The 27,547-nt window shown below is 49.5% G+C and overlaps 1 protein-coding gene across 4 annotated transcripts in view; it reads left to right on the top strand.

Annotated features, from left to right (window-relative positions):
- Window positions 1–913: 913 nt before the first annotated feature.
- MYO1B (myosin IB) overlaps window positions 914–27,547 on the top strand; it is a 175,072-nt gene continuing 148,438 nt past the window's right edge. Inside the window, exon 1 of one of the 4 annotated variants that reach the window (XM_082690485.1) lies at window positions 914–1,157. The gene's annotated coding sequence lies outside the window, so the exon portion shown is untranslated. Of the gene's footprint in view, window positions 1,158–18,869; window positions 18,889–27,547 lie in introns of those variants that run through there. The other 3 variants (XM_082690486.1, XM_082690487.1, XM_082690484.1) reach the window with 3 other exon arrangements.

The raw sequence follows: 27,547 nt of genomic DNA, 5'->3' as shown, positions 1-27,547 counted from the left end.
GTCCATTTAAACCTGGCCCCATTTATGGCAATTTATTTCATTTAGGATAAAGTAGTTAGAATCATGAGTAATAATTACTGTGCCTACATTGCTCTGAACACCTTCGCCAGGTAATCCTCGCCTCACCCAGTGAGTAAGCTTGGAGGAGCGCCCTGCCCTCCTCTGGGGTGAGGAAACCGGGCCCTGGGTCAGGTGGCTCGCTCTGGATTCCGCTGAGAGGCAAGAGGCAGGCTGGAGAGGGAGGCCAGAGGTCCTGACTCTGTCTCCTCCAACGCGCGCGAGTGCTGCGCGGACTGGGCCCCGCCGCTGCCCACTCCCCAGCGGCTATTGCTACGCTGTTTTCAGACACAGACACACACGGGTATTTGAAATTTCTTGTAAACGATCTTGTATTTTTGCAGCAGAGAATTTGACCAGTGTTTACTTAGCCTGGCGGGAGATGTTAGGAACCTTGCAAATAAAAGCACACTTCGCTACTCAAGCACCTCTTCCTCTCTCGGTCGAATTCATCCTTCCTGCTAGTCCTGCGCGGCCAGACTGCGTGCAGGGCAGAGGGGACAACCGGCCGGACTCCCAGTCCGCCGGCGCTTGCCCCCGGGCTGCCCGCCGCGGCGCGGCCTGCCGGGCGCCGGTAAGCTCGGCGGTGCGCGCAGGTGCGAGGCCCGAGCTCCCGGTGGCCGCCGGCCGCGACGCCCCCCGTGCTCGCCTCTGCGTTCGCCGCCGCGTCCCGACCTGCCCCCGCGCAGGCTTCCGCGCGCGCTCACCGGGGGGCGCTGTGCGGCCGCGCCCGGAGGCCCGGGAGGGTGGGCTCGGGGGCGGGGGCTCCGGGCCCTGCCGGCGCGCGCAGGGGCGAATCCCAGGCGGCGAGGTCGCCGCCCCCGCCCCTCGGCCGGCCCCTCGGCCTGCGGGGGAGAGGGGAGTGGCCGCGCGCCTCCCGCCGCAGCCCAGCGCCCCGCGGCAGCCGCTCTCCGCAGTCGGGCGCGCACGGGAGCCCGGGCGCGGCGCGTGGAGGCGGTGCGGGAGCGCGGGGCGCGCGAAGGGACAGCGTCCGCCCGGCAGCCTCCGTCGAGCAGCCGCCGCGGGAGCCCCGCAGCTTCGCGCCCGGCGCGCGTCCCGGAGCGCGAGGACGACCAGGAGGCGCAGCGGCGCCCGGCGAGGTAGCGCGAGCCTCTCCCCTTCTCCCCGGCCCCGCCCGCTCGCTCCGGCCGCGGCCCTCCGGGGGCGGCGGAGGGGGCGCCTCGCGCCTTTGTGCCCGGGGTCCCCGCGGCCCCGCCGCAGCCCGCGGGCACAGGTCGCCGGGGGCCGCGGCGTTGCTGCGGCGAGAACCCGCGCACGCCGGAGGTCGCCGGGGTGGTCGTGACTCCGCGGTTGCTTGGGGCGGGCGGGAGCGACGCGGCTTGGGAGCAAAGTTGCTCTTACTCGGCGGCCCCATCCTCCCGGCACCCGTGGGCGGCGCGGAGCCCCGGTCCTCCTCGTCCCCACCACGCCCGTCCCGTCCTCCGGCCCGCAGCGGGTGCCCGGCCCCGGCTCCGCGGCCCGGCCCGGCTGGGGGGCGCCTCCGGGGGGGGAGAGCGCGGGGAGAACAATGGGGCGTCCCGGGAGCGGGGTTCAGGTGCGGCGCGCCCCGGCGGCGGCGGAGCGGGGCGCGGGACCCGAGGGGGCGTCCCGCGCGTGCGGCCGCGCTGCGCTCCTTTGTTCCGCCGCGGCCGAGGGGCTGCCCCGGGTCCCGTTTCCTGCCGGGGCCGGGGCTGCTTCACGGTGCTGGGAGGAAGGGGAGGGAGCGGCGCCGCAATGAAAACCAGATCAGGACCCGGAGTCCCGGAGGGCGCTCGCTGGCGCCGCGGAGAGGGTGGGGAGGGGCGGAGAGGGCGCGCTGCGGGCGGAGCGGGGGCCCGGCGCACGCCTGTCGCCCGCGGGCCGCGGTTCCCGAGCGTCTTTGTCGCGCTTTGTTCGCCCGCGGTCAAGTTGTGGCCGCAACAAGTTGTGCACTTCTTGAGTTCGAGGCGCTCCCAGTGTCGCTTTGCTGAAACCGAATCGTGGTTACTTGGGAAGACTTTTTCTTGGTGAGGGGTCAGGGTCCTTGTGTGTCGCTGTGTGCCGTGGACGTGTGTGTGTGGCCAGTGGGTATCGGCATGAATGCGAAGGAGGCACATTTTATAGAACTGATTTTGACATAAAACAGCTTTCTCCACTGTAATATAGTATAACAGTTTTCCAGGAATGTTTGAGGGGAAACCACTCTAAAATTAGACATTGCTAAATAAATGAATCAGGTTATGTAACCCGGAGTTGAAAAACCCTTTTGCAGGCTTTCCCAGAAAACACACCCCACACACCCCGGTGGCTGGAGTTTGAGTTAAGGACCCACTGCTTCTGGGCTTTCCCTCCCCCAGTGCGGACCACCTGGACTAAGAGAACTCATACCGTCCTGCCCAATGGGATTTTTATTTATTTATTTTTTAGGGGTAGAATTAAATCTAATATGGTGGACGTTTGTTGAGTGGTCCTTTTCTAGAATGAAATCCAGAAACCCAGGAGGAAAGGTTGACCTGGTAAGGGAGCTGGAGGCATCAAATGATGAGTGTTTTTGAATGGGGTATTCCAAGAGAAACTGTTTGGGGAGGAGGCTGACACTTCCAGGCATTCATGGTCTGTGCCTATGGGACCCTGGTGGAAGGATCCCAAAGTCCGACCCAAGGTTAGAATTACTGTGGGATAATTGAGGAGACATCCAGGGATGGCCAGTGACCAGAGGTGGCAGGTGACCCCAGCCCTGCCTCTTTGACAACTCTGCAGACCCACGGTTAAACCACCCCACTGGGCATTCGATTTAAGACAACCAAGTTTGAAAGCCTCTTAACCTTAGAAGGGGAATTAGGAGCTTACTCCAGGGGGAAAAAATGTTTCCTGCCCACGAAGTGGTAATGGAAAAGAGCTGTGTAAGCTGCTGCTGAGGGCTTGTCTTTTTCAAGGGGGATGTGGTCACATTCTTAGGCCAAGCTGAGAAGCAGTGGGACTTGTCCTCAGGAGCCATCACGCTGTGAAGCTGGAGTGGGATGCTGTCCAGCCATCAAGCTGTTTGCTGCTGTAACTAACACACTGCCTGGCAAAATGTGGTGCCACAGGCAGCACACAGAGGGGACGGAGGGAGACTTTTTCCATATTATTGTTGTTGTGGTTGCCATTTTGGACTTTTCATTTATGTTGGGAATTGCTTTGTAAGATGTGGCACAGTTGGATTCCTCCCAGCTACACTTCGGAATATACACTAACAAGGAAGCCGGAGAGTGTGTTAGCTGCTGCTGGAGACGCGGGTGGGGCTGGGGGGGCTCTTATAGGGCTTGTCTCTGGCCCTAGGCGCTGCCCATGGATCTCCCATTGTGTGGTGAGGCTGGCTGCACCCCCTTCCTGGGTCGGGATGAATCATCACTTTGTCAAGCCTGGTGTTAAAGACTCACTCTCCTGGGTTGCTGCACAGTTATGCAAAGCAAGGAGGAGCTTCTGACCTCAGTGGGGAAGGAGTTGGGGGTAGGAGTGGTTTGTCGAAGAAGGGATCCTCAGAGTGTGGGATCCATGTTTTTAGCATTTGCCCCCCCCCCCCATTGTGAGGTTCTCCCCTTTGCCCCCACCCTTCTACTATTTTTAGTGGCTGGATATTTGGATTTTTGTTAAATAGTCTAACGGTAATTGTCACTGTCATTTAGTAAGTGTTTACTGTGTATGATGGGTTTTGCATACATTATTCCATGAATCCTCACAACTTGTTAAAGTGGGTATTATACTCATTTTACAGTTGAAAGGAGGCCTAGGGAGATGACTAGCTTGCTTCTTACACCCTACTTTCACTTGAGGTGAAAGTCCATATTCTTTTTAAGGAAACACTGTAAGGTATGATATCTTAAAAGAATTGGAAAAACAGTAGCTCAAATAACTATTTAATTTGCCTTTTGCAAATTTCTTATCACTTTCTTATATATTACTGTAATGATCCTTTCAGAAACCTGTGGGGGCACCTGGGTGGCTCAGCATCTGCCTTCGGTTCAAGTCATGATCCTGGGGTCCTGGAATGGAGCCCCGGGGTGGACTCTCTGCTCAGCAGGGAGTCTGCTTCTCCTTCTCCCTTTGCCCTCCCCCTGCTGTTCTCTCTCTCTCTCTCTGTCAAATAAATCAATAAAATCTTAAAAAGAGAGAGAAATCCCTGTGAGGTTTGGAAGGCACAGTTAGTGACATCACAGCTCTTAAAAGTGTATTTGCTAAAAAGCTCTATGCTGTGTGATAGCCTGTGTACATACGCTTTAAGTGAAGGAAACTTTATGTTTAAGAAGTTAGGCAGCCAATATTTAAAAATAAGTTCTTTTTTGGAAACATTTAAAAGTGGTGGAATGGAATAGATCTTACCCAATGTTTAAGCATTTTGTATTCACTGACATCCGTTTTAGCTCTTTTCATCTTATAGCCTTTCATAGAGCAGCATACTTTGGAGACCCAATGCCAGAGTGTCTTTTTAGAGGAGAAGCAAGGAGGGAAGGAATGTGGTTATAAAGAGGAAGTGGGACATTGGAATTGGAAACACACGCAGAGCGGGGGGGATTTTCCCAGCATGTGCTTTCGGTCCTGGCCTTCGCCTTTTACAGAAGACATGCTTCCTTAGGGAAGTGTCAAGGGTCTTTCTTTACAAACCTCTGAGAACATCAGCTTTCTGTGCTCATGGGAACACACAGTCCACGGAATTTCCAGGCTCATCCTTTCCCCAGACGGGAAGGGAGCTTAGGTGTCCCTGTGAAAAGGGAATGGAAATGGTATCCAGTCCTTGGGGTGGCCTGGAGGGTGGTCATGGGCAGGAGACGCCTGACCTTGACCCACGAGCGACCGCTGAGTGCAGGAGCGGAATGGATTTGAACACTTGGCGTCATCGACTGGGTCTGGATTTCTCAGAATGCTCCTGGGCAAATGGAAAAGTCAATATTGGTTTTTTATTTTGTTTGTTTCTAAGATAAGACTGTAAAGACTGAAAGTTCTATCTTGTTTAATTATTTCAAATAATGATGGGACATCGTTTAGGGTCTTCAGGGACTGAGGTGTCAGTGCAGTCACTTCTGTCTCTTGTCATTAAGTTCCCCTTCAGTGGGTATGTGGACGGAGGCAGACTGTGGTCTGCTGAGCTCTGTCACGGGGCACCTTCCAGCTCGCCCCCGAGCGGGATGAAGGGTGAGCCATGGCATCTCCCTCCTGTAACCTTTCCTGGCTTTCTTTTCCCTTGTCGGTACCTTCCTCATCCATTCACATTTTGTCAAGCGCACGGCTGATGGGAGGGAGGCGTGCATTAAAGAGCAATGAAGGAAATCCATTGTGCCTCAAAGGACACGGCCGGGCAGGCCACCGTGCGCGGAGTGGATGTTGGGGAAATGAAGAAAATGGCTGTGACAGCTGTGGTGACCAGGCCACGCCACCTCTCGCTGGCCAGACAAAAGCCGACAACAGACAAAAGCGAGGGAGTGGGAGGAGACGCAGCGCGGTGCCCACTCCTTTGTCCTCGTGCTTTCATTTCCTCCAGCCTCTGGTGGCCTGGAAGGGGTCAGGTCTCCAAACACCTGCCTCCGGAAGGTGGGGTTGGTCTGCAGGTTAGGAGAGCGTGGGGGGTCCCGTTTTGGATGCCGAGGATGTACAAAGGGCCATTCCATGGGAGCAGGTGCTGAGTCCCGGGGGGGCTCTGGCACCGGTAGGGGTAGGTGCTCGGTGCCTCCCGCTTCCTTCCCGCTTCCTTCCCGCTTCCTTCCCGCTTCCTTCCCTGCCTGCGGGCGCCCTGTCCTGGGCTGGCGCTCCGCCTGGCTGGTCCAGCCGCACTACGGCTGTCTGCAGACTTCAGAGTGTTTGCCTTGTGGACAAGAAATGAATGAATTTCTTTCAAAATGGAATCATTCATGTTTTGTATGATGTTCCTGCTGTTGTTAGTGAAGTGGTGGGCGCTTTCTCTGTGTCGGCCCTCATCTTGGGTACTTTGTTTTCCTGTTTTTTTTTTTTTTTTAAGGTAGGTTAGGAGCCCGGCATGGAGCTCAAACTCCTGACTCTGAGATCAAGATCTGAGCTGAGATCAAGAGTCTGAATCTTAACCGACTGAGCCACCCAGGCGCCCCCCCCCCCCCCCAGGGCATTTTCTGTAGCTTGTTTGTGTCATCCGCATTGCTGCTCTTCAGCAGGAAGGATTTGTGGCTGAGGGAACTGAGTAATTTGCCAGGGCTGGTAGACATTAAGTCCTAGACTGTATGCTTTCCAGACCGTGTTGCCTCGTGGTGCGGTGTTCTTTGAAGCTTTGGGCCACTCTTAAGGAGGTTGTTTTATGGAGTTGGAGTGAGAGCCTCCCTCCTGGCTTGCTTCCTTTGTGACCTGGAGTCAGGGTTCCTGTGGGTGTCCGGGTGGGTTGGTTGAAATGCTTCTCCGTTTGTCCTTTTCTGGGCCCTGTGCTTGGCTCTCCCATTGTGCCTCATTTCTCCCCCAAATGAGGGTGACTTGGTGGACAGCCTCCGCCTTTTGGTGAGGCAACAGCTTGCCCGGTGATCTCTCTTACCCTCTCCTGGCACTTCCTTATCTGCAGGAATTAGATGGCCATCTGGGAGTTTCCAGGGGTTTTGTCGGGTCCTCTGGTCTGCAGTCTGTCCGAGAGCAGTATGTCGGCCGCGGGGCATCCAGCTGCAGTTCAGGGTCTGAAGGATGGGATGAAATGGTGAGCGCATCGCTGCAGAGCTGGGGCTCAGGGAGTAAGACTGTGGACAAGGTGGGGAAGAGGAGGGTTGGTATGGAATTTATATTCCTCCAAGATAGGCAGTTTTGGAAGGTGGAGTCTAGAGAAAAGGGAAAATTGACATTCTTCCTTTGTTGATCAGATAAACAACGCTGACCTTCTAAAAATACCAGGTGCCTGGCTTTACCAGATACCTCCAGAGGCCAAGAGGAAACCAGGCCTGTGCCTTCCAGGGACTGTCCCACGACCCTCCGTGGGCTCAGGAGGCTTGGAAATTGTACAGGTGTCTTCATTTTGCCTTGTGAATATGAAAATACAATTCCAGATTGTATCTTACACGGTTTTAAACTTGTTAAAAAAAAAAAAGAGGAAGAAGAAGAAGAATTCAGCATCCTTAAAGAGATTTTTGAAAATGGAATTGAAGAGACAATGGAACAGATTGTTACCTGTTGGCGTTTGTTAACTGTGTGTGCCTGTCACTTTCCTACTGGTTTCATGAAAACATTTTTCATACACTTCAACCAAAACAACAACAAAAACTCTTGGTGTTTTTGAAAAACTTTTCAGCCTTGGTTAAAAAAAAATCCCGGTCAGCCCTGCATGCACTTTCCAATACCTCTTTTCTCTCCTCCCCTAGAGCTGCTTCCTTTTAAGTTTCTTTATTATTAACCCTGCAATGCTATTTGCAGTTCTTAGCTGATCATTTTTTCCCTTGAAGTTACTTCAAAAGGATCATCACAAATTCTTTCATTTATGTAGCATCCCAGACTAAGTGCTCTTAGGAAAAGCTTTTAATTTTTATAAACCCTGGGCTTAGGCCAGTACACAAGGCTAGTGTCTTACTGGCACTCTGGTCACAGTTGTAGTGCATTGACCACAGTTTTGACCTCCCCTGATGTGGTGAACCATCTAGGAAGATGTCGTTTGCCTTGAAATCTTCAGGGTGTTGAGAGGTTCTCGTAAAAATATACGAACTGCCACACTGGGTCAGATTCAAGCATCTGTCTTGTGCAGCACCAAGATGCTAAGTATTCCATGACATTGGGAGAGGGGGCCTGAGTGAGACATCCTAAATTTCTTTGTAGGTTTCATTGATCTCTTAAACATCTCTAATTGCATAATCTCTTAAAAGCCTTTCATTGATATATTTAAGTTCATATATTCGAATTCTTGAATTGTTTATTTTTTCTATGTTTTTTATACATTCCACACCTCTAAAAGCAGAACTTGATAGTATTGTATTTGTACTTGATAGTATTGGTATTTCGACTTCCAAGTGCCCGATTTTAGAATGGTAGAGTATTAAATTTGAAAGAGCTTAAAGGTCACTGCTGTAACCCTTGCCTCGTATTTGAGACCTGCTCAGGCTCATAAAATTGGCTGGGGATAGATCTGGGAACTTGATTGTAGTCTCTTAACTTCTTGCTCAATTTTCCTTCCAGCGGACTATATCACTGTCTCCCCAAACCCATCTAAATTCAAGCGTAGTGCCTGATACCTAATAGTTGACCCTCTTTTGACTTCACTGTTTGCGCTGAAAGCATTCCTGTCGTCATCTGGGCTGGAGATTCCAGAAGCATTACCTACTTCTCTATTTTCTGTGACCCATGCATTCATCCGGTCAGTTGTTATGTTTGGCTGATTGTTGCCTTTTATTTCCAAATCCTTAAGCCTCTATTCTGGCCCAGACCTCTAAAGGGCTGGGTTAGTAGAATGTAGCAATTTCCAAAGTGGGTTGTTCCATAAAAAGTTAGAAGGTTGAAAGAAACACCCATAAAGTGAGTAGATGGTGTGCTGTGAAAACAGGTATCTTTGGAGACGTAGGTATTGGCTAAACAACATTTTAAGTAAGTTTCTTTGCAGAAAGGCTTCTCTTGGCCTTCTGTTGTGACCTCGGACTGTGGCTATCCCAGAGAGATAGAATATGCACATGTCCCCATTGGGTGCGCATTGACCACTTTGGGCGGGGCCCATTATAGGATCACAGGGCTGTGGTTCCTTCATGGAGCCATGTAAGTCCGTTCCTAGCTGACTTTCTGTGAGAGTCTTCATGTGGTGTAAGCCCCACCCGGCTCACTCTCACATAGTCTTGTGCTTGTTTCCTCATCCGTTCTCCTGGATCTTTCCTTGTCCCGGAAGCCCCCTCTGCCTGTTACACGGCTTTCACAGCCCACTCGTGTTAGCGTCTTTGTCAAGATCCCCCAGACCCTTGCTCTTCTGAACCTAGAGCATTTATTGTTTCAGTCAAAACATTGAAAGTAACATTGCATACCTGTCATGGTTACATTGCTGGATTTTGCAAAAATGACATTTTCCATATTTGTGTCTGTTGACGTATCTCACACACACTGCGTTCTTCTCTTTCTCCACAGGTAAACTTGTACATGTTATCCGAGCCTGTGGCTTGTTTTTGTTTGTGTGTTTAAATTTTGTGTTATTGGTGTTGCATTTGCATTTAGATAGTCTTCAGGGAGAATTGCCTCTTTGGGGCCTCATGGCTTGCCGTCTGCAAACTGACGTACCTCTCTATTTACCGAAGTCTTTTATGTCCTTCAGTGAAATTTTATAATCTTCCATTTAAAAAAAAAAAAGAAATTCTGTTAGATTTGTGTCAAGGTGCTTCATGGTTTTTGTGGTCCTTGTGAATGGTCCTGGGAATTGCGTGCCATGTTTCTGACTGGTGTGCAGGAATGGTGTTGATTTTGCATTTGTTTTTAGATGGTTCTTGGCTGATCAAGTTTACATTTAAACTTGTGTTTGTTCTTAGAGCCCAGATTTGGGTGGCTTATCTAATAGGGCACAAAATACCAACCTGTAACGGAAATGTCACAATTCACTCCATTTTTAAAATTACCTTAGGGACGCCAGCCAGGCTGCTGACTGAGAAAAGCACAAGACTCTGGATCTCAGGACTGTGGGTTCAAACCCCATGTTAGGTGTAGAGATTCCAAAAAATAAAAAATAAATAAAATAAACTTAAAAAAATAAAATAAAAACTGTTCCTTCCAAAAAATAAATAAAATTACGTAATACTTTTCGAAGTAAAGGGAGGTGACGTTTTCGTTCTATAGTGTATGCGTGTGTTCACTCTCCCATGTTTGGGTGCCTAGTGTGTGCCGGATCCTGGTGCAGAGTCTTCAATGGTGGTAGAACAGACGTGGTTTCTGCTCTCACGGTGTATGAGGGGGGAGAGACATTGCAGAAATGAACACAGATATCTATGACATACTTATGAATTGTGATGGGTGCTGTGAGGGAAAAGGACGGGGCGCCTCTGAGTATAAGAAGGGTGAGGAGAGGCAACAGTAGATTGCGGATACGGGGACTGCCTGTCTGAGGACAGGGACATTCGTGCAGCCACCGGGATGAGGTGCTGATGGAGGAAGAGAAGCCTGATGAACTTTCCAGGCAGTGAAAGCCAAGCTCAGAAGGCCCGAGATGGGGCTCTGCTGCAAGTGGTAGATTAATGGAAATTTTCGTGATCAACGACTTAAATCAACTTATTGCTTCTTAGTAAACCATCATCATAGTGGTATTACCTAGTGTGTAAAGTATGGTGACATGAAAATACTTATTTTTGATCAGGATGATTCCCTTCCTAACTGAAAATTTGAATGAAACTGCTCGAGTTAAGAGAGCTACTACGTCTGTGATGAGGCTTGAGCTGCGCAGCTGCCTGTCCTCCTTCCCCAACCCCCCATCTGAGTGCTGTTACCCCACGCGCTGGCTTCTGCGGGATCCTGCTCAGACGGGGGTCCTGCTCTGAGTCTGGAGAGGCCCTGTGTGTCCTTGTGGGGAGGCCTCCTGAGCAGGGCTACCTTTGGCTCTTCCCTTGCCCACCCCCCCCGCCCTTCCCCCTTCTCCAAATACACACTGAAGGCTTTGGGGAGGGGCTTAGGGAGGGCTCCCATATGACTTACACACACCTCCCTCCGCTGGAATAACGGTTCTTTGGTCATTGTGGCTTTGCACCAGGGTCAGGGCGATGGGGCCTGGCGGGGTGGTGTCGTGGTTATAGGCCAGCTCTGGACAAGTATTGGTTTGGAGACTTGACTCTTCTGCCCAGTGCTCCCTGACTTGGGGCATGCAGCTTCATTTGCCTCCTGTTTTCTTATCTGCAAAAGGCGGGTCATAACAGCCTTCTCTTGGGGCCAAGGATTCCGCGTGTTATTGTGTGTGTGTCTAGAAGAGGGTCAGCAAACACTCCACGTAAAGTTTAGTTACTCCTCCTTGGTCTTTCCTGAAAATGGATTCCTGGGCTGCTTCCTTCTCCCGGCCAGACGCTCGGATCCGTTTGAATCCAAGCCGCGCGTATAATTCATGATTTGATACGGGACTTTGGTTACCCCTGAAAAAGATGTGGGAGTCAGGACGGCCAAGAAATACACCAGAGCCGTAACAGTGATTGTGGGAGTGCAGTAGACTGTGCTGACTTGCTGGTACCCCTCAGATTTTACACATTTTCTATGATCTGTTATGTAACTTCTGTACAAATAATAATATGATAAAATCTTATGGAAAAAAGCCAGGCTGGCAGTTGCCCTAGTGGTTCGCTGAGGTGAGGCCGGAGAGGGGGACGCCTGGGTTCCAGTGCTCAGATTACATTTACACAGGGCGACCGAGTACTTCCCGCTAATGCTTCCTGTTGCAGACGCACAACGGTATTTATGAAAAGTCTTTGGTAGAGTTATCCCAAAACACTAGATGGAGGGGGGATGCAATTCCTTGTGAAACCCTTTATTCTTTGTTTCTTTCTGTCATTATTTTCCTTTTTTTCTTCCTTCGTGCGCTCCCTGAGTGGGCCCCCAGCCATCTGTTACTGACTCTTCTGGGCTCCTCTTACTCCCCTCCCCCTTATCGGTCCTTTTAACCCCCCATCTTCCTCCTTCCCTTGCTGCCCTGCAGAAATGATGCACGTGTTTCTATAATTCAAAGGGTAAACTGTATTTCTTACTGTTAATTGTAAAACTAAATGTAACTTTTTGCCCTCAGAAATCTTAATTGAGCTGCCTTTTGTTTACTCACACCTGTAATTAATTAATTGATTGACTGATTTACTAACTAACTGTCTAACCTCTTGGGAGGGGGTTCTGTGGCTCCTGAAAGCACCAGGAATCTTGGGGGATTGGGGGGCTGAGAGCAAGGGAAGATTGAGGGAACGCTGAAGTTAAATTTTTCTCCTTTCCTTATTTTGCTTAGGCTGATCCGTATTGTTACCATTTCATTATGTGTCAGAATTTTTAAGCATTTCCAAACTGGAAGAACAGAATTCTGGAAAATTACCAAAATGCGTTTTTACAAAGAAAACGCTGCCAAATCTGACACATTTCCTCAAAAGCCTGTTGATTTTAATTACTTTTTAAAAAGTTCAGTGAGCTTTCCAGCTTTCTTTTCCTGCTCTCTCGTACAATTGTGACGGAGGAATGGGCTTTCCTGCTAAGTTCGTTTTATCTGCAGGAATTTACCTTAAAGGGTGGCATCCTCTAATAGTGACACAGATTTCCGAGAGGATACGACAGCCGTGTTGCCCGGGCCGAGTAGAAGAGCTGTTTTCCTTGAGAAATATTGCTGATCGCAGTGACATTTCACAATTGGATGTGAAATCTGGTTGAGGGGATTTAAATCAGGTGATGCTTTCCTGTACCTTATTCCACAATTTATAATGCTTTTCATCTCTAACCACAAATGCCCCGCTTGAGTGTAACGTAAATATTTATGAGCATTCTCTCTGTGCGAGGAGGAAGGCCGACACAATTGCAGTAAAACCTGGATTTACAGAACGGGCGTAACTGGGAGCTCGTATTTCTTTTTCCACAGGATTCATCGTAGGAACCCTTTGAATCGGAAAGGCCGCATACACTGCTTGTGAGAGAGGCCGTGGTCCGGGAAGGTGTGTGCACGTGCACCTGTGCTGGGCGCCGGTGTAGGCGCGGACCCCCTCGCTGCGGGCGTGATTTCTGTGGCTGCTGCCTGTTTCATTTCATTTACACCAAAAATGGAGGAGGAGGAATCTGTTGAGTTGGTTGGTAGGAGGCTTCCAAGGATAGGGCGTGAGGGTCGAGGAAAGAAAGGTAGAACTGTCAGCCCCGTCTTAATACCTCCCATCTGTCGCCAGCGTAGAAAACAACCCAAAAGGTGCGGGTAAGATGTTACAGGGACGAAGCAGTTCGCGTCCTTGGGGGCCACCTTTCCAGCTCATGGACTCTCGGATGGACGAGTTGTCACGTCCCTCCTCTTCGGACGGAGGAGACGCCCCGTTCCCTGGCAGGCGGGTGGGCAGACGCTCCCGAGGAGGTGGCTTCACCGCCTGTGCTACAGCTTCTGGCTTGACACTCGCTGGCCTGGCCGCAGCTGGCGCGTGACGGCGGTTCCCGACTGGAGCACTTAGTAACCGCGCAGATGTCGCGAGCTCAGTTCCGCAGTCGTACAGCTGTTTGTACGTCTGGTTGGATTTCTTGAAAGAATCGGGTTCTGTAGGATCTCGTGCCGCGGGCCACAAGCACAGTCGGACTGAAGGGGACTTTATGTAATGGGAGTTTGCGTTGGGTGTTGCCGCAGGTGCAGCGCGGTTCTGGAGCAAACCTCCCATGTCTCCTTCAGCCAAGCAGTTGGGAAAGTCCAGAATGGCTAGAACTCTCGCTTGGACATTGCGTACTAGAGAATCATCTTAAGAACATTCCAGAAAGTTTGGAAAATGGAGGAACTATCAACTATGGTTGTTTCTGAATATTCCTTTTCACGCTTTTTATATGTATGTTTTAAGATCTGTGTTGCTGCCCAGTTTTTGAAATAAATTATATAGTTGTGAATTATTCCACTGAGTCCCATAATGTCCTCACACATTTCTTACTGTGGGGCTTTTGGGTTGCCTCCACTGTTTTGCTGTTGTGAATAATGCAGTGATGCACATTTTTGTACATAGGACCTTTTCCATATTTTGAATATTTATTTTCCGACAGTAGACATTGAGAAGAATGATAGCTGGAGTGTGGGAGGGCTTCCCAGTTCCTGCGAGAGGTCAGGAGTGGCTGGCACCCAGAGGCCTGAGGGGATGGGTTCTGTTTGGATTGTGGGGTCTCAGGGCAGTGAGCGAGGCTTGGCAGACCCTGAAATACAGGGCCTGGAGCTCAGAGACAAGCCAGGGCTTGAGGTCCAGGAACCTCAAGGAAAGGGACTGCGGCATCCGGTCGGAGACGTTAAGCTTGCTTGGAGGGTGGAATGGCGAGAGAGGAAGGTGGGTGGTGGAACCCCGGTGAACATCGTCTTGTGATGAGTGCAGGAAGGAGAGGCCACTAAGGATGAGGAGTGGTGGAGGTGGGACCTGGGCAGCCGGGAAGGAATGGCCCCGAGGAAGCCAGGGTAGGAGAGAGTGCAGTGGGCAGTAACAAACAGGCAGGGACATTTATCAGAGGTGGTTTCAGTGGCGTGTGGCAAGGGTCAAAGGAAGGCCTTGTCAGAAACCTTAGTTGTGTGGAGGAAGAGGCTGGAAGTCGACAATTGCCAGAAGGGGTCGTAGGCTGGTTTATTAGTCCGCTAGGGCCGTCATAACAATATACCGCAGACTGGCGAGTGGAAACAACAGAAACGTATTTTCTCGCAGTTCTGGAGGCCGGAAGTCCAAGAAGGTGTCAGCAGCTTTAGAGCCTTCTGAGGCCTCTCTCTGGCTTGTAAACAGCTGCCTTCTCTCTGTGTTCTCATCTGGTTGTTCCTCCATCTATGTCATCTGTGTCCCTGTCTTTTCTGTGTAGAGGGACGCCAATTGTATTGGGGAAGGGCCCATAATAATGGCCTAGTTTTCACTTAATCACCTCTTTATCACCTATTTATTTATCTATTTATTTTTAAAAGATTGTATTTATTTATTTGACACAGAGAGAGAGAGTACAAGCAGGGGGAGCAGCAGAGGGAGAAGGAGAAGCAGACTCCCCACTGAGTGGGGAGCCTGTTGCAGGGCTCGTTCCCAGGACTCTGAGGTCATGACTTGAGCCAAAGGCAGCTGCCCAACTGACTGAGCCACCCAGGCGCCCTTAATCACCTCTTTAAAGGCCCTGTCTCCAAGTACAGTAACATCCTGAGGTTTGGGGGTTAGGGCCTCAACATATGAATTTGGAAGGGGGACACAATTTAGCCCCGACCACATGGCTTCTAGGCCTGAAAACCCCCTCTCTCCTTCCTTGTCCGGTGCTCTCCATCCTCCTCATCTGCTCCTTCTTGTCCCACTTGTCTCTTGGCTTCGGTGGCCTGTGTTCCTCTGGTCTCAACCCTCCCTCCTCCTGGTCCCTGGGTGTCGACATCCTGCAGGGTTTGGGCCTTGTCCCTCTTCCCTTCCTGAAGTCAGGCTCCTCCGTCTGTCTGCAGGTCCTCAGTGGCGACTCTGGTCCTATAGCAGAGCGCTCCCCCTTACTGGTGTCGGATTAACTCTTGTTTTATTTGAGGATGACTGATGTTTGGTTTGGTGAAAAGACTAAACCATTTTGTCATCCTGTCCTCATGGTTGCTTATCTCACTTTAAAAAAAAAAAGGGGCACCTGGGTGGCTCAGTGGGTTGGGCCTCTGCCTTCGGCTCAGGTCGTGATCCCAGGGTGCTGGGATGGAGCCCCACATTGGGCTCTCGGCTCAGTGGGGAGCCCACTTCCTCCTCTCTCTCTGCCTGCCTCTCTGCCTACTTGTGATCTCTCTCTGTCCAATAAATAAATAAATCTTGAAAAAAAAAACCAAACCAAAACAAACAAACCAAAAAACAAAAAAAAACAACAACACTGTGGGAACATTGATTTAGGTCAAGGTTCAGGAAAACTTTAGAGTTCACCTCGTATTTCACAAATTAGTGTTTTTCTCCCTAGAGTTTGGTTTTGGGTTCCTTTCTTTTCAAGGGTCTGCCTTGGTTAAAATAAGACTGAGCGGTTGTTGTCTCAGTAGAGTTTGGGGGAGGATTATTTTGGCAGGTACAATATCACTGCCTTTTTTCTCCAGATGTAGGCTTTTTGGTTTGTTTTTAAAGCTACAGAGATTAAGATTATCCTATTTGTTGCTGAGGGGGGAGCCTTCGCGTGTGTATTGGTGAAGGGGCCAAGGTTGACTTGTAGAGGATGTTATTTAAACTGTGGTTGGTTGTTTTGGGGTTTCCAGTGTATATGTGTTTACATAGTGTTTCTCTCAGTAGTCTATTGAAATATATGAATATGATTTCTGTGTAGAAGTTCACATTTTTATTGAAGAGGCTGAGTATCAGATTTCTAAAGTATGTAAATTATGGATAGATGGACCATTTGGCCACTCAGAATGGAAGCACCCAGATTTTGCTGGGCAACCTTGAGAGGAACATTTATCTCCGTTGACAATTTTAAAGCAGTATGTAATTTTAAAGTGTGCAACTCAATTTTAGTTTTTAATAGTAACTTATGTGTTTGTTCTATCTTTAAGAGCTGGGTTATGGAATGACATGTGGCTTTGTACTCTTGACTCTGTCTGGTTTTGGGTTTGAAGCGTTATTTTTGTGCTCTTTTAAACGACTTAAGCACTTCTGACTGTACATTTGGGACAGAAAAAAATATGGCAGTTGGATATAGTTTTGAAAAACCAGCCAGATTTTTAACCTGGTAATACGATAGTACTCTTCATTCTTAGAATTTTCTAGGCTCACAGCTTCAGAAAATGGTATAAGGTCTTAGCGACCTCCAGACGTGCTGGATTAGTTGGTGTTCTTTTCCTCTGCAAAATAAATCATATATAAACCGATGCCCATAACACACTGAATGGTCAAAGCTAGAGGGCTCTCCAGTAGTGTGCTCCTAGGTTTGTTTGTTTGTTTGTTTGTTTCTTTTTTTTAAAGATTCTATTTGTTTAAGAGAAAGCAGAGCATGAGCAGGGGGGAGGGGCAGAGGGAGAGGAAGAGGCAGACTCCCCGCTGAGCAGGGAGCCCCAAGCAGGGCTTGATCTCAGGATCCTGGGATATGACCTGAGCCAAAGGGAGGTGCTTAACTTACTGAGCCACTCACGAGCCCTGCTCTTGGGTTTCTGTTCCCACCAGTGGACATGTGTGCATATCTAGAAAACTGTGTTTTCTTTTTTACAGACCTGTTTATGCCAATTGTACTTCTTACTCTATTTAGTTTAAAGATTTTAAATATATGTGTAAAAAGAGCTATTTTTGTGACTATTTGAATTTGTTCAAGTGTTTTGGAAAGCACCTGATAAAAAGTAATTTTCTAGAAAAGAGTGGTGGCTGATTTTAGAGAGGTTGAGGCAACTGTAAAGGAGCTGGGGATTCCTAGAAGAAGAGGGTTCCCGTGGATACTTGAGCCACTCAGGATAGGTGTGTTCTGCTCGGATTATGGAAGACCCAGAATCTTAGTGGCTCAGAGCAGTCATCTATGCTCACACGGTGCGTCCACCGTCGGCCAGGTGGCGGCTCTGTTCCACATCATGCTCGTCATACTCATGAAGCAGCCCCCCCCTGGAACCCTGCTTACTCCCGGGGGGCGGAGGGAAAGACTGCCCACATTGGACAAGGTGGGGGTGGGTTAGCCTTCCCACCGAGTGGCGAGCATTTGTCAAGGGTGATGTGGTCTATTCTGGGCTGTTTCTCTGGTGTCCTTATAGCCTCACCATTTTTTAAAAAGAAATTTGACGTTTTAAAGGGTGATGCCTTGAGATGGTTGATAAAGCACCGCTGGATACTGCAGGCGGTGGACAGAGACTCGAAGGAAAGGCCTCGCATTACAGCAAAACACAGGCAAATAAATATTAGATGATAGGGTTTAATCTAAAACAATATGTTTTGATATTTACCTTTTTAAACGACTTTCAACTTTGACTTTTTTTCCCTTCAAACCAAGCAGTTGAGTTCAATCCTTATGCATTTGGATGAGAGAGCCTACTTTAGTCTCAAAGCCTCCTGTCTCTTTTCCCCTCCATCAGTTAGTGTTCTGCCTTTTATGATAGAGTCGTCTATTACTTCTCTTGCATTTACCCAATTGTTTCATTTCCATTAGCTCTACCCTAGTTCTAGATTCATGCCCCACCTGGTTTCCCTGCTGCTAGTCGGTATGGTACCTTTACCTTACAGTGGCAAAAGGTACCCTTCAGGGCAAACACTCTCCCACAGAGCTCCACTTGATGTCAGTGCCCACTTTCCCCCTTGGCTTTTTATACAGTGCACAGACTGAACAATTGTACAGAGCAGTTTTGCTTCTTGCTTTCAGGTCTCTCCCAATGAATTTAGACTATCCACTAAGTAAAAAAAACCTTTACATTTTTTGTTGTCTTTTGCTCTCAAGACATTTTGGATGACTCCCCATCATCTATAATGGCTATCTTCAATCGTATTTTCCATCATACTGTCACTAGTGACTCTCGGTCATACTCGTGGCCCTCTGGATGCACTGACTGCAACACAGACCCAGTAGATACTCTTCTCTCTCCCCTCCCACCTGTTCCCAGCAATTCCCACCTCATTCCTAGCTGTAAGCGCCTTAGCTTGGACTCAGTCTTGTCTCAACTTACCTTTCCTCCCAGCTTCACAGCCCACAGCCCAGCTGTCTTTCGCGCCATTCTACCTAGTCACTGTCTTCTGAATGGTTTGTTCTTCCTGCATTAAAGTGCTTTTCTGCTGGACCACATACTGCTTATCCTCCGAAAGGCAAGGTCAGGTTTGTCCTCTTCAGCCGTCCTCATCTCATCCTCCTGTACCGTAATGATAGCGCTGCCTCTAATCATAAACACGAGTGTCTGTACTCCTCTTTCTGTGGTGAATCGCCAGCCCTGTGTGAGCGCTGATTTTATGAGTTACACGGCTCTTACCTGTTTTCTTTCCCCAGTTAGATTGCCCATGGCTGGGAAGGAGTAGGTGGGTCTCTAATTCCTTTCTCCTGGAGTCTGTGTATCCCAGGCACACAGGTCAGAGCAGTAGCCTGGAGAGAAGAGGGCCCTGCCCAGTCAATCATACACAGTTCTGCATGGAAGCTCAGGCTGCGTCTTCCCGGCCCCAGGATATTGACCTACTTTCCTCTTCTTATCTCTGTGCAAAATGTTTGTTGTACTTAGGATGTTCTCCCTGTCATAGCGAATGTTTGTCTGTTCCTTCCACACCAATGGAATGCTAAAGTACTAGTGAAATCAGTGGAAAAAACAATGGAGCAGAAGAGTTGGTAAGCGGTTCTATTTAATTCCTAAACTAGGGGGCCTTACAATTAAGTCACTTAAAAAGAACTTTAGAGTTTCCCTTTAATCTATATATCTGCCTGCCTGCCTGCCTACTTACCGAGAGACATAATTAGGGTGGATTGTGAATTTTAAGTTTTTATACCTTTTAATTTGATAACTTACTATATAATAATGTGATATTTTGATAAATTACTGGTAGAGGGAAATGAATTTTTCTTAATCAGTATACAGTATAGTTCACTATTGAATATCTTATTTCGTATCCAAATTTCCCTTGGGAAAATTTAATGAAAATTTATTTTATACACGGCCCAACTGATTAACTTTAAAAATTGATTTTCGCGTAGACTTAACAGGTTTAGTGTGTGCTTATATTCAAGGGGAAAAAAAGTAAGGGGGGGGCATTTGTATGTTTGTGTCCTCATGTAAATATATGGAAAATTGCTATGTCTTACAGAACTGCAGGAAATGAGAACTATTAATCAAATTGAATTAACATTTATAAGTTTAAATTTAGTAAACAAATTTTGGTAAACATTTTATTACTTAAAAAAAAGTTAATGTTATGACATGCCTTATATGTTGATTTATTGTATATAGTTCTTCATAAATACATTAGAATGTACTCAGAGATATCTAAGATATGTATTATGATACATTTGACTTTAAATTCAGTAATGCTTGCAACATGAGAAAAATTAGAAAAACTTCGGCTCAGAAAATACTTCCCAATTCTGATTGTTGATTTTAATCAATTTAGGTAAATTAACCCACTGCAGTTTAGCTATTTTCTTTAAAAATTCTTTTTTAATGACAAAGTAGTTCCGCCTTCTCAATTTACATCATCAGTGTCTTTTTTGGAAACATTTTAGCTATTTTTGTTTGATCAATTCTCAAGTAATAAACACTCATGAAATCCTAATGTAAATGTATAAACATCTCTCCCTTTGATTACATAGTTTATTTATTAGGCTTTGTTTCAGTGGATAACTGTTTGAGGAAGTTTCTGAATTTTTATTATTCTAAAGAACTTTTTCTTAACCACAAGTACAGAGACATTACCGAAGAAGCAGTGTTGGGTAATGCATATTTTTCTCCTTTTACTATATAGGTTTCCTAATTTTGTAATCTTTAGACCCCTTTTTGCTTTCACAGTGGATCAGCTCATTCAAGTAGAGCGCCCTTTTGCAGCTCGCTGGTTAGTTATGAACAGAACACGTTCACACAGGCCCCGAGGCCTGTAGTCCTAAGATGCAGTTGATTCCTTGTATTTCCTTCTGTGCTGCATATGGTTAGATCCTTATTACATTTTTTTTCGCTGGTGAGGTCAGAATAAAGGCTATTTTCCTTAATCTCTGAGTAAATGTCACTCAGAAAGATTCTTGTGGACTGGCATTCTTGGCCTTTAACATTCTTTATAACCAGACACAGGATGAATATTCACCACAAAATTAAGGAATTCAGTCTTTCCAGATTTGAGCCTCTTTTTGTTGAACCGGTAATGACGGACTGGGACAGGATCTTAGGAGATGATGTATTCCCCCTTTGTGGGGAAACTGAGGCTCGGCATTGGCAGTGTGCTCAGGGACTCAGTCAGAGCTAGTTGCAGAGCTGAGTCTACAGTGTGGATTTTCTGGCTGTTTTTCCTGGAGCCATTCTAGTCGTCATTCTGACCTCAGATTTGCAGAAGGCAACAGCTGACGTTTCCCTGAGAGCTAACTTGCTTCCTTTTCCAAAGAACAAGTGCATGAAATTAAATACATTTCCCTCTATTGTCCCTTAAAAGAGCCTGAATGATGGGAAGATGTCTTAATAAATGTCTGCTGTGAGGTGCCCTGGGCTGTTTTGATCAGCTAGATGTCTTAAAAAACTGATCAGTGGGGACTTCCCAAACTGAGGGGTGCAGGAAATCCTCTGTGAGTGCCCACCAGGTGCAACGCGCTGGACTTCTGATTACAAGGGAGTGCCTTGGGTGATGGGATGGTAGGGTCATGTATAAAGAGAACGGAAAGAAGAGTCTACAAGCAGTGCCAGAAGGTTTAGGGGGCAAGGGGCAGGATGACTTGGTGAGGCTCATAGCATGTGGGACGAGATCTGGACCCTCTGATGAACAAGCCAGTTCATTTGGAAGGAAAGTCAGTTTTCCCTGGGTGGTTGTGGACTGGCATTCTTGGCCTTTAACATTCTTTATAACCAGACACAGGATGAATATTCACCACAAAATTAAGGAATTCAGTCTTTCCAGTATTCAGTTTAATACTAACCGGTTGCCCTTGGTGTCTGTGCCCCGGCCAGGAACAAGTCCGAGCTGCCGGGTGTGTCAGTTAAATTTGAGCAGTTTTACCTTCACCTGGGGGTCCTGGGTCCTCAGGTTTGCCAATCTAAACACACTTGGCTTCTTGGAATTTTTTTGTCTACCTTAAGGGAATACATTGAGAAGTCTATGCGTTATAATTAGCACATCTCACGTGCAGCTGGGCTTGTGTTTCTGGCAATAGCAGAGGTTTATGGTTTTTGGCTACCTTGTCCCGGAGGAACTCAGGACTTTTCAGACGTTAGCTCATTAATTCTCCTAGGAGCTGGTGTGAGTAAGACAGCGTGGCCATAGGTTCCCCCTAAAGCCAGACTGCTTGCTGTGCATCTAGACCTTCAAGGATTTTGGCTGGTGAGGGGTGCCAAGTTGGGTGGAGGGTGGAGACGGAGGGCGGGGGGTGTCTTTCGGACCCAGGTTTGATGGTGGTGGACGGCATTCTCTGATGTTGCCTTGCCCTTTGGCCTCATTCCTGCCGTGACTCTGCAGAGCTTCCTCCAGGAAATGACGTTGGGGACAGTGATGTTGGCCCCCTTTGCTCCTCAGGGTATTGAACCCCATGGGATGACTTTTGCAAATGAGGCAACTCTCTAGGTTATCAACCTCAGATACACATGCCAGTAGGTGAGCTCTTCAGGGTCAGAAGAAATAGGCATGGGGAAGGGAGGGAGCTAACATCCAGTCAGATCCTGGCCTCTTAGGCTTTCTTAGCCAGCCTGCCTAATAACCCTGGGGAATGGATGTTGCCAACCCTGAGTTTTTAAGATCAGAAATTAAAATTCCAGAGATGAATTAATTCCCTTGGGTTTGAGCCTAGGACTGTGATCTGAAGCCTGTGCTGTCCCATCTTGGGGCAGATCAAAAGGGAATTCTCAGTCATGATATACTCTTGTTACCAAACTGCTATAGAAAATGACTCTTCTCAGTGTGGAAGTGAAGCTTCTCTTTTAAAAACTGGGTGTGGAGTGGCACCTGGGTGGCTCAGTGGGTAAGCGTCTGCCTTCTGCTCAGGTCATGATCCCAAGGTCCGGGGATCAAGCCCTGCATTGGGATCCCTTCTTGGCGGGAAGTCTGCTTCTCCTCCCCCCCCCCCCGCCCCCCCCTCCCCGTTCTCACTGTGTCTCTGTCAAATAAATAAGTATAAAAATTTTTAAAAAATTAAAAAACGCGGCATGTTGCAAAGAGTTTGCTGACTTGGGAATGAGACTGATGGGTGTGATAGGTGTGAAAGGCCACTGAGAGCAGTCAGGAATAGTTTCCTCCTGGCCCCGCCTCTTCCAGGAACCAGTCGTGCCACACCCCCAGGGTCCATTTCTCTCTCCTCTGGAAAGGCTTCCCTGGGATCCTAACACATTTTGCTTAGACATCAGAAGAGATAGTTTGTGGCTTGTAATCCGAAACCTTCAATGTTGCCATGGCAGCCACGGTCCTGTTTGACTCAAAAATCCTTCTAATTAGTCTAGATAATATATTCCCCATTCTCACAGTTGGAAAAAACTTTGTTTTTAACCCGTCACTTTACGAATCGGGAAGTCTGGCCTGTTCCTGGGGTTGAGGTAGCCGAGCTCCTGGCTGGGTCTGTTGGTAGGCCAGCCTTTTTCTAGCCAGACGGAAACAAACCTTGCCTTGGACGCTGGCTGGTTCCTGGCCCTTCTCTCCTAAGGGGCCATCCGCCCTGGGGTGTTAACTCTCAGAGCACCAGAAGGTTGAATTAATTGCCCCTCCCAGTCTGCGGGCTTCTTAGGATCAGAGTCTGGCTTCGTGCCTTGTGGGCTCCCATATGCTTTGAGCTAGATGTTTTCCGTCCCTGTCCAAATCTGCCCCCCTGGTCATGGTCTGATAATTTAATGTTCTTTGTATGACCCAGAGTTCGAGCGTAAGACAGCAGCTTCCCCGATGGAAATTGCTAGTAGTGGGGCCCATTGCTTCCTGAATCCAAGATCCTAACAGCCAACCCAGCAGCAGTGCATTAGACGTTCACAAGAAAAGGCTGTAGAGAGGGGGGGCCTTCAAGATGAAGCGGCTTAGCCGTGGGATGACCTGGGAGATCGGACAGCGGTATTTCACGGGTAAATGCTGCGAATCCACACGCCTCGGCCTCGTGCGCGCCCTGAGGACGTGCGTCGCGCGCGGGCCCGCAGCCCTGAGCCCTCACGCAGTCCCGTCTCGCTTGCTCCGGGGAGCCCGCACGGCCCCGTCCGCGGTCTCCGCCTTCCCCGGCTGCCCTCATGGAAACCCGCGCCCTGCAGGTTGGTCAATACGGAGAAACCGTCTTGCCCTTTGGTGTCTGCCCCGTCTGTGACCGTCTCGGTTCATCCGCGGAGGAAGTTCTCTGTCACCCTCCGCCCGCCGTGCCCGGGACGGGAAGGGCCGCGTGGACGGCAGCCGCAGTGTCGGCGACGGGCGGTCATGCCTGTGCTGCCCGCGGCAGAGTCCTGGGCGCCCGCCCCGGCCGGCCAGTGCGGGTCACTCACGGTGCTCCCGGACGGGGCGTCCAGCAGACACACCGCGCGCGGTCCCCCGGCTTGCTCGGCGCGCGCTGCCCGAGAGGAGCGGCCGCCGGCCCCCGTCAGGCCGGGTTTCTTCCAGGCGGGAGGCTCGGCCGGACCCCTCGGGAGCCTGCGGCCGGAGCCGCCGTGAGGACCTCAGCCCTTCTCTCTGTCCCCCGGGGTCCCAAGGGCTTCCCTGCATGCGTGTCACCCTCTTCTCGGATCGGCTTCAGAGGAGAACAGAGTCTGTCAGAGGCTCCTCTGAGTGGGACGCCCCGTCCGCCGGGTCCGCGCTGACGACTCACGGCCGCTTGATATCCGGGTCCTCGGAGGCTGCGGTGGCGCATGCGCAGCGCCGATGGCGGCCGGGCCGGAGGAGCCGTCGGACCTCGGCGTCTCGGTGCCCGCGTGCTGTGGCGGGCGGGGGGCACCGCCGGGGAGGGGGCTGGGGGGCAAGGCCGGGCCCAGGCCGTGAAGGCTCGTCTTTGAGAAGGGACTGTTGTGCGTGCGGCGACTCTAGCGCGTCGCCTAGGCCGACCCCGGCCTGCTCCGCCGCGCGCTGTCGCCGGCGTCTTCCATCCGCCGCGTTTCCGAGGCCGCCGCTGCGGCGTTGCCCGCGCGCACCCCGCGTCGTCTGCGGCTCCTCCGGGCGCCGTGGCGCGGCTTCCCGCGTGTAACTAGTCAGCGCGGAGGCCCTGGGTGCGGGGTGCGCGCACCTCCTGGAGTCCCTGCGTTCGCGCCCTGAGGGGAAGGGCCGGGCCCGGGCGAGGCCGTGTTTTACGGCCTGGAGGGTCTGCGGAGGACCTGGAATGCGGGCTCCGGGGAGCGTCGGTGGCCTTCGAGCGAGGGGTACCCGGTCGGGTTGTGACTTCGGCCACTTGGGGAGTGTGGCTCGGACAAGGGGGAAGGAGGCGGGCGCCAGGGGCTGAGGCGGCCGGACAGGGCAGAGGAGGGGAGGGTAAGAGACAGGGAGAGGCCGCGGGTGAGAGACTGGGTCTGTGGTGACTCTGCCGTTCTAGGGAGGGTAGGAGGGTTTTGGGGGGGTATTTTGGGATAGGATGGCAGGAGATCGAAGGTTGGGGCATGGGTTGCGATGTGGGACTCAGCAGGGCTGGCAGAGATGGCCGGGGTCGTGGGACTCAGCAGGGCTGGCAGAGATGGCCGGGGTCAGGCTGTCGGCGGTCTGGCTCATCGGAGGGAGGGGGGAAGGCGGAGCATCGGGCGGACGGTCGGGCAGTGGGGACCTTACCGGTGTCCTTTCGCATCGGCCTCACGTTGCTGCCTGGAGGCAGGCGACTCTGTCAAAATTCAGAAACAAAATTCACATCACAGTTTATCAAACCAGAAAGGATGGCCCGTTCTTTGGTTATAAAAATCAGGTTTCTTCAGGATTCTCATGAATTCAAAAGGATGTAGATGAAAATGTGGAGGCTGTTGAGTTTGGCTTGTATTTTGCTTAACTGCCTTTTTCTGATTTTTTCCCCCCTATAGTGAATATGGGTTGTTTTTAATCATTAAAACGTTGTTTGAAATTTCAAAAGTGGTTTATTTTATTTTCCTGTCTCTTACTGGACTGCGAGCTCCGGGAGGGGGTGGTGTGGGGAGGGGACGTGCCCTGATGATTCACAGTGTGTCCAGAGCACCTAACACAAGGCCAGAGACCAACAGGGTTCAATACTGTACGTGGTGGTTGAGCCACATTGCATGGAAACTTAATCTGACCGCTCTCAGAGAGGAGATGCGTGCTATTTTAAAAGATCGGGGAAGGAAATTCCAGTTTTTCTTAGTCATTTAAGCTCATTGTATTAGGTCCTGAACCACGTCCTATAGAGTTGGCCCTCTTTTGCCTTTGTTTTGCCACCAGGATTTGCTGAGATTTATTTTGCTCATGAAATCTTGCCACATTGGCCCAGCTTGGTTACTTAAATGTGCTTCTCATGTTATTCTTAAAAGCTTTCGTGATCTCTTTGGGAGTCAAATGGCTCAATTCTGTTTCCTGTCCTTTGTGGGTAATATGTTTTCAGAGGAAGGGATCAAAGTGGCTTGAAGCTGCAAGCATTTTTTTGCCTTCTGGTCTGACCAGCCATGGCAGCTGCAAGAACTTGCATTACCGAAGGATTCAGTTGTCAGTCGTAAATTTGCATACTTGTTCTCCCTTTGTATTTCTCTGAATGCCTACCATGTGCTAAGGCAGTGCCCTCAGCCTTTGGGGAAATAAAGATGAATACGCTGTGACTGCTGACACCAGTGTGCTCATTCTCCGGAAAAGGGGCTATCATGCACACATGACCCCTTGCAAGGAGGTCAGGAGTGGAACCGGAGTCCGAGACGAACAATTGTTGTCATGCTAAGAAAACTCCCCGAAGGTGTTGCCTTGATGTGTACTGCTAAGGACACTGTGTTTTCAACATCCTGGCTTTCAGTTGCCAGAGCAGTAGAGGTGTGCTTGCATTTGGTTTTCCAACTCACTAGTTGGATTTTATGGCTCTGCTTTAAAAGTCCCCTCAACTTTAAAACGATGCTAATGACTTGATATTAATCCTTGTTAATCATCGCATCATCAGCTCTGAATGTCCTTTCTGATTTTACAGTAAAACTGTTTCAACTTAAAAATATGTTCTCAGGGCGCCTGGGTGCCTCAGTCGGTTAAGCCTCTGCCTTTGGCTCAGATCATGATCCCAGGGTCCTGGGATTGAGCCCCACTTTGAACTCTGCTCAGCAGGGAGCCTGCCTCCCCCGCCCCCACCTACTTGTGATCTCTCTATCAAGTAAATAATAAATAAAATCTTTCAAAAAAAGTTTGTTCTCATCTGCGTTACCCTAAGAACTTTGAATAACATGGGAGACCATTGCCTGCTGTACTTTAGCTCATCCTGCATCTTTTCTGAGCTGTTATTCACTTGTTAGTAAATTGTGTAATTATTAACTTGGAATAGCTTTTCACTGTTGCTGTTTGATATAGAATGGAATGACCATGCATTTCACACAGGTGCACACCCTCCCACCCCTCACCCCCGGTCTGGCTGTGTCTGGGTGTGGGATCTTGGAGAATGCTGGTCTTGACTCCTGAGCACAGATGACATTAATGTTGTAGGTGGCTAGTAATTTAAGATTGGTGACTGAGGTAGACTACGTGTATTTAAATATTAGGCTCCAGGTGGCCTTTTTAAGATGCTGTCGGATGTTCATGCTGCATTTTCTTTTGCATTCTCGAGGAATTTTTGAAATGATGCTTTCAATATTTTGATATTTTTTTCATTGAGAAAGATGCCAGTAAATGCATTAGTACACACTGAAATGTAAGTAGTAGCTTTGGAAGTTTACGAGTGAGAGTAGGTCTGGGAAAGAACATTTGCAATCACATATTTTGTTTTTCTTGGCTGAACAAGCAGGTGGGAAGGTGGGGCAGCCGTGGAGTCTCTGCGGCAGTCTGTGGGCTGATCTCTGGGCTAGATCAGCACCCATAGGTGACGAGACCCTGACTCCAGACTCCCCTGTGGTTCCTCCAGAGGCTACCCCATGATTGTATTTTGTGCATTCCTTTCACCAATGTTGGGAGGAAAAGGTTCGGTTTTACATAATAATGAAGCTGTGACAATAATCCTGCATGTTGGGTACAATACCAAGTGTTCTGTGGGTTAGGGATCTTGATTGCGTGCCACGCAGGAAGGATGTAGAGACTCATAGAATTGCTGAGAGCGTGGCAGACCAGGAGGGATACAGGCTTGGAAGATAGGCAGGAGCCACAGAAAGGCTGGAGGGCCAGGCAGTGGGGACAGTGGGGACGAAGCCAGGCTTCGTGCTGGGACTCAAGCTGCGGTGAGTGGTGGATATTCCCTCCTG

Source organism: Mustela nivalis, assembly GCF_964662115.1.
Source record: "Mustela nivalis genome assembly, chromosome: 11".
Classification (NCBI taxonomy): domain Eukaryota; kingdom Metazoa; phylum Chordata; class Mammalia; order Carnivora; family Mustelidae; genus Mustela; species Mustela nivalis.
Note: the sequence above shows the minus strand (reverse complement) of the source record. Positions and strands in the feature narration are given on the sequence as shown.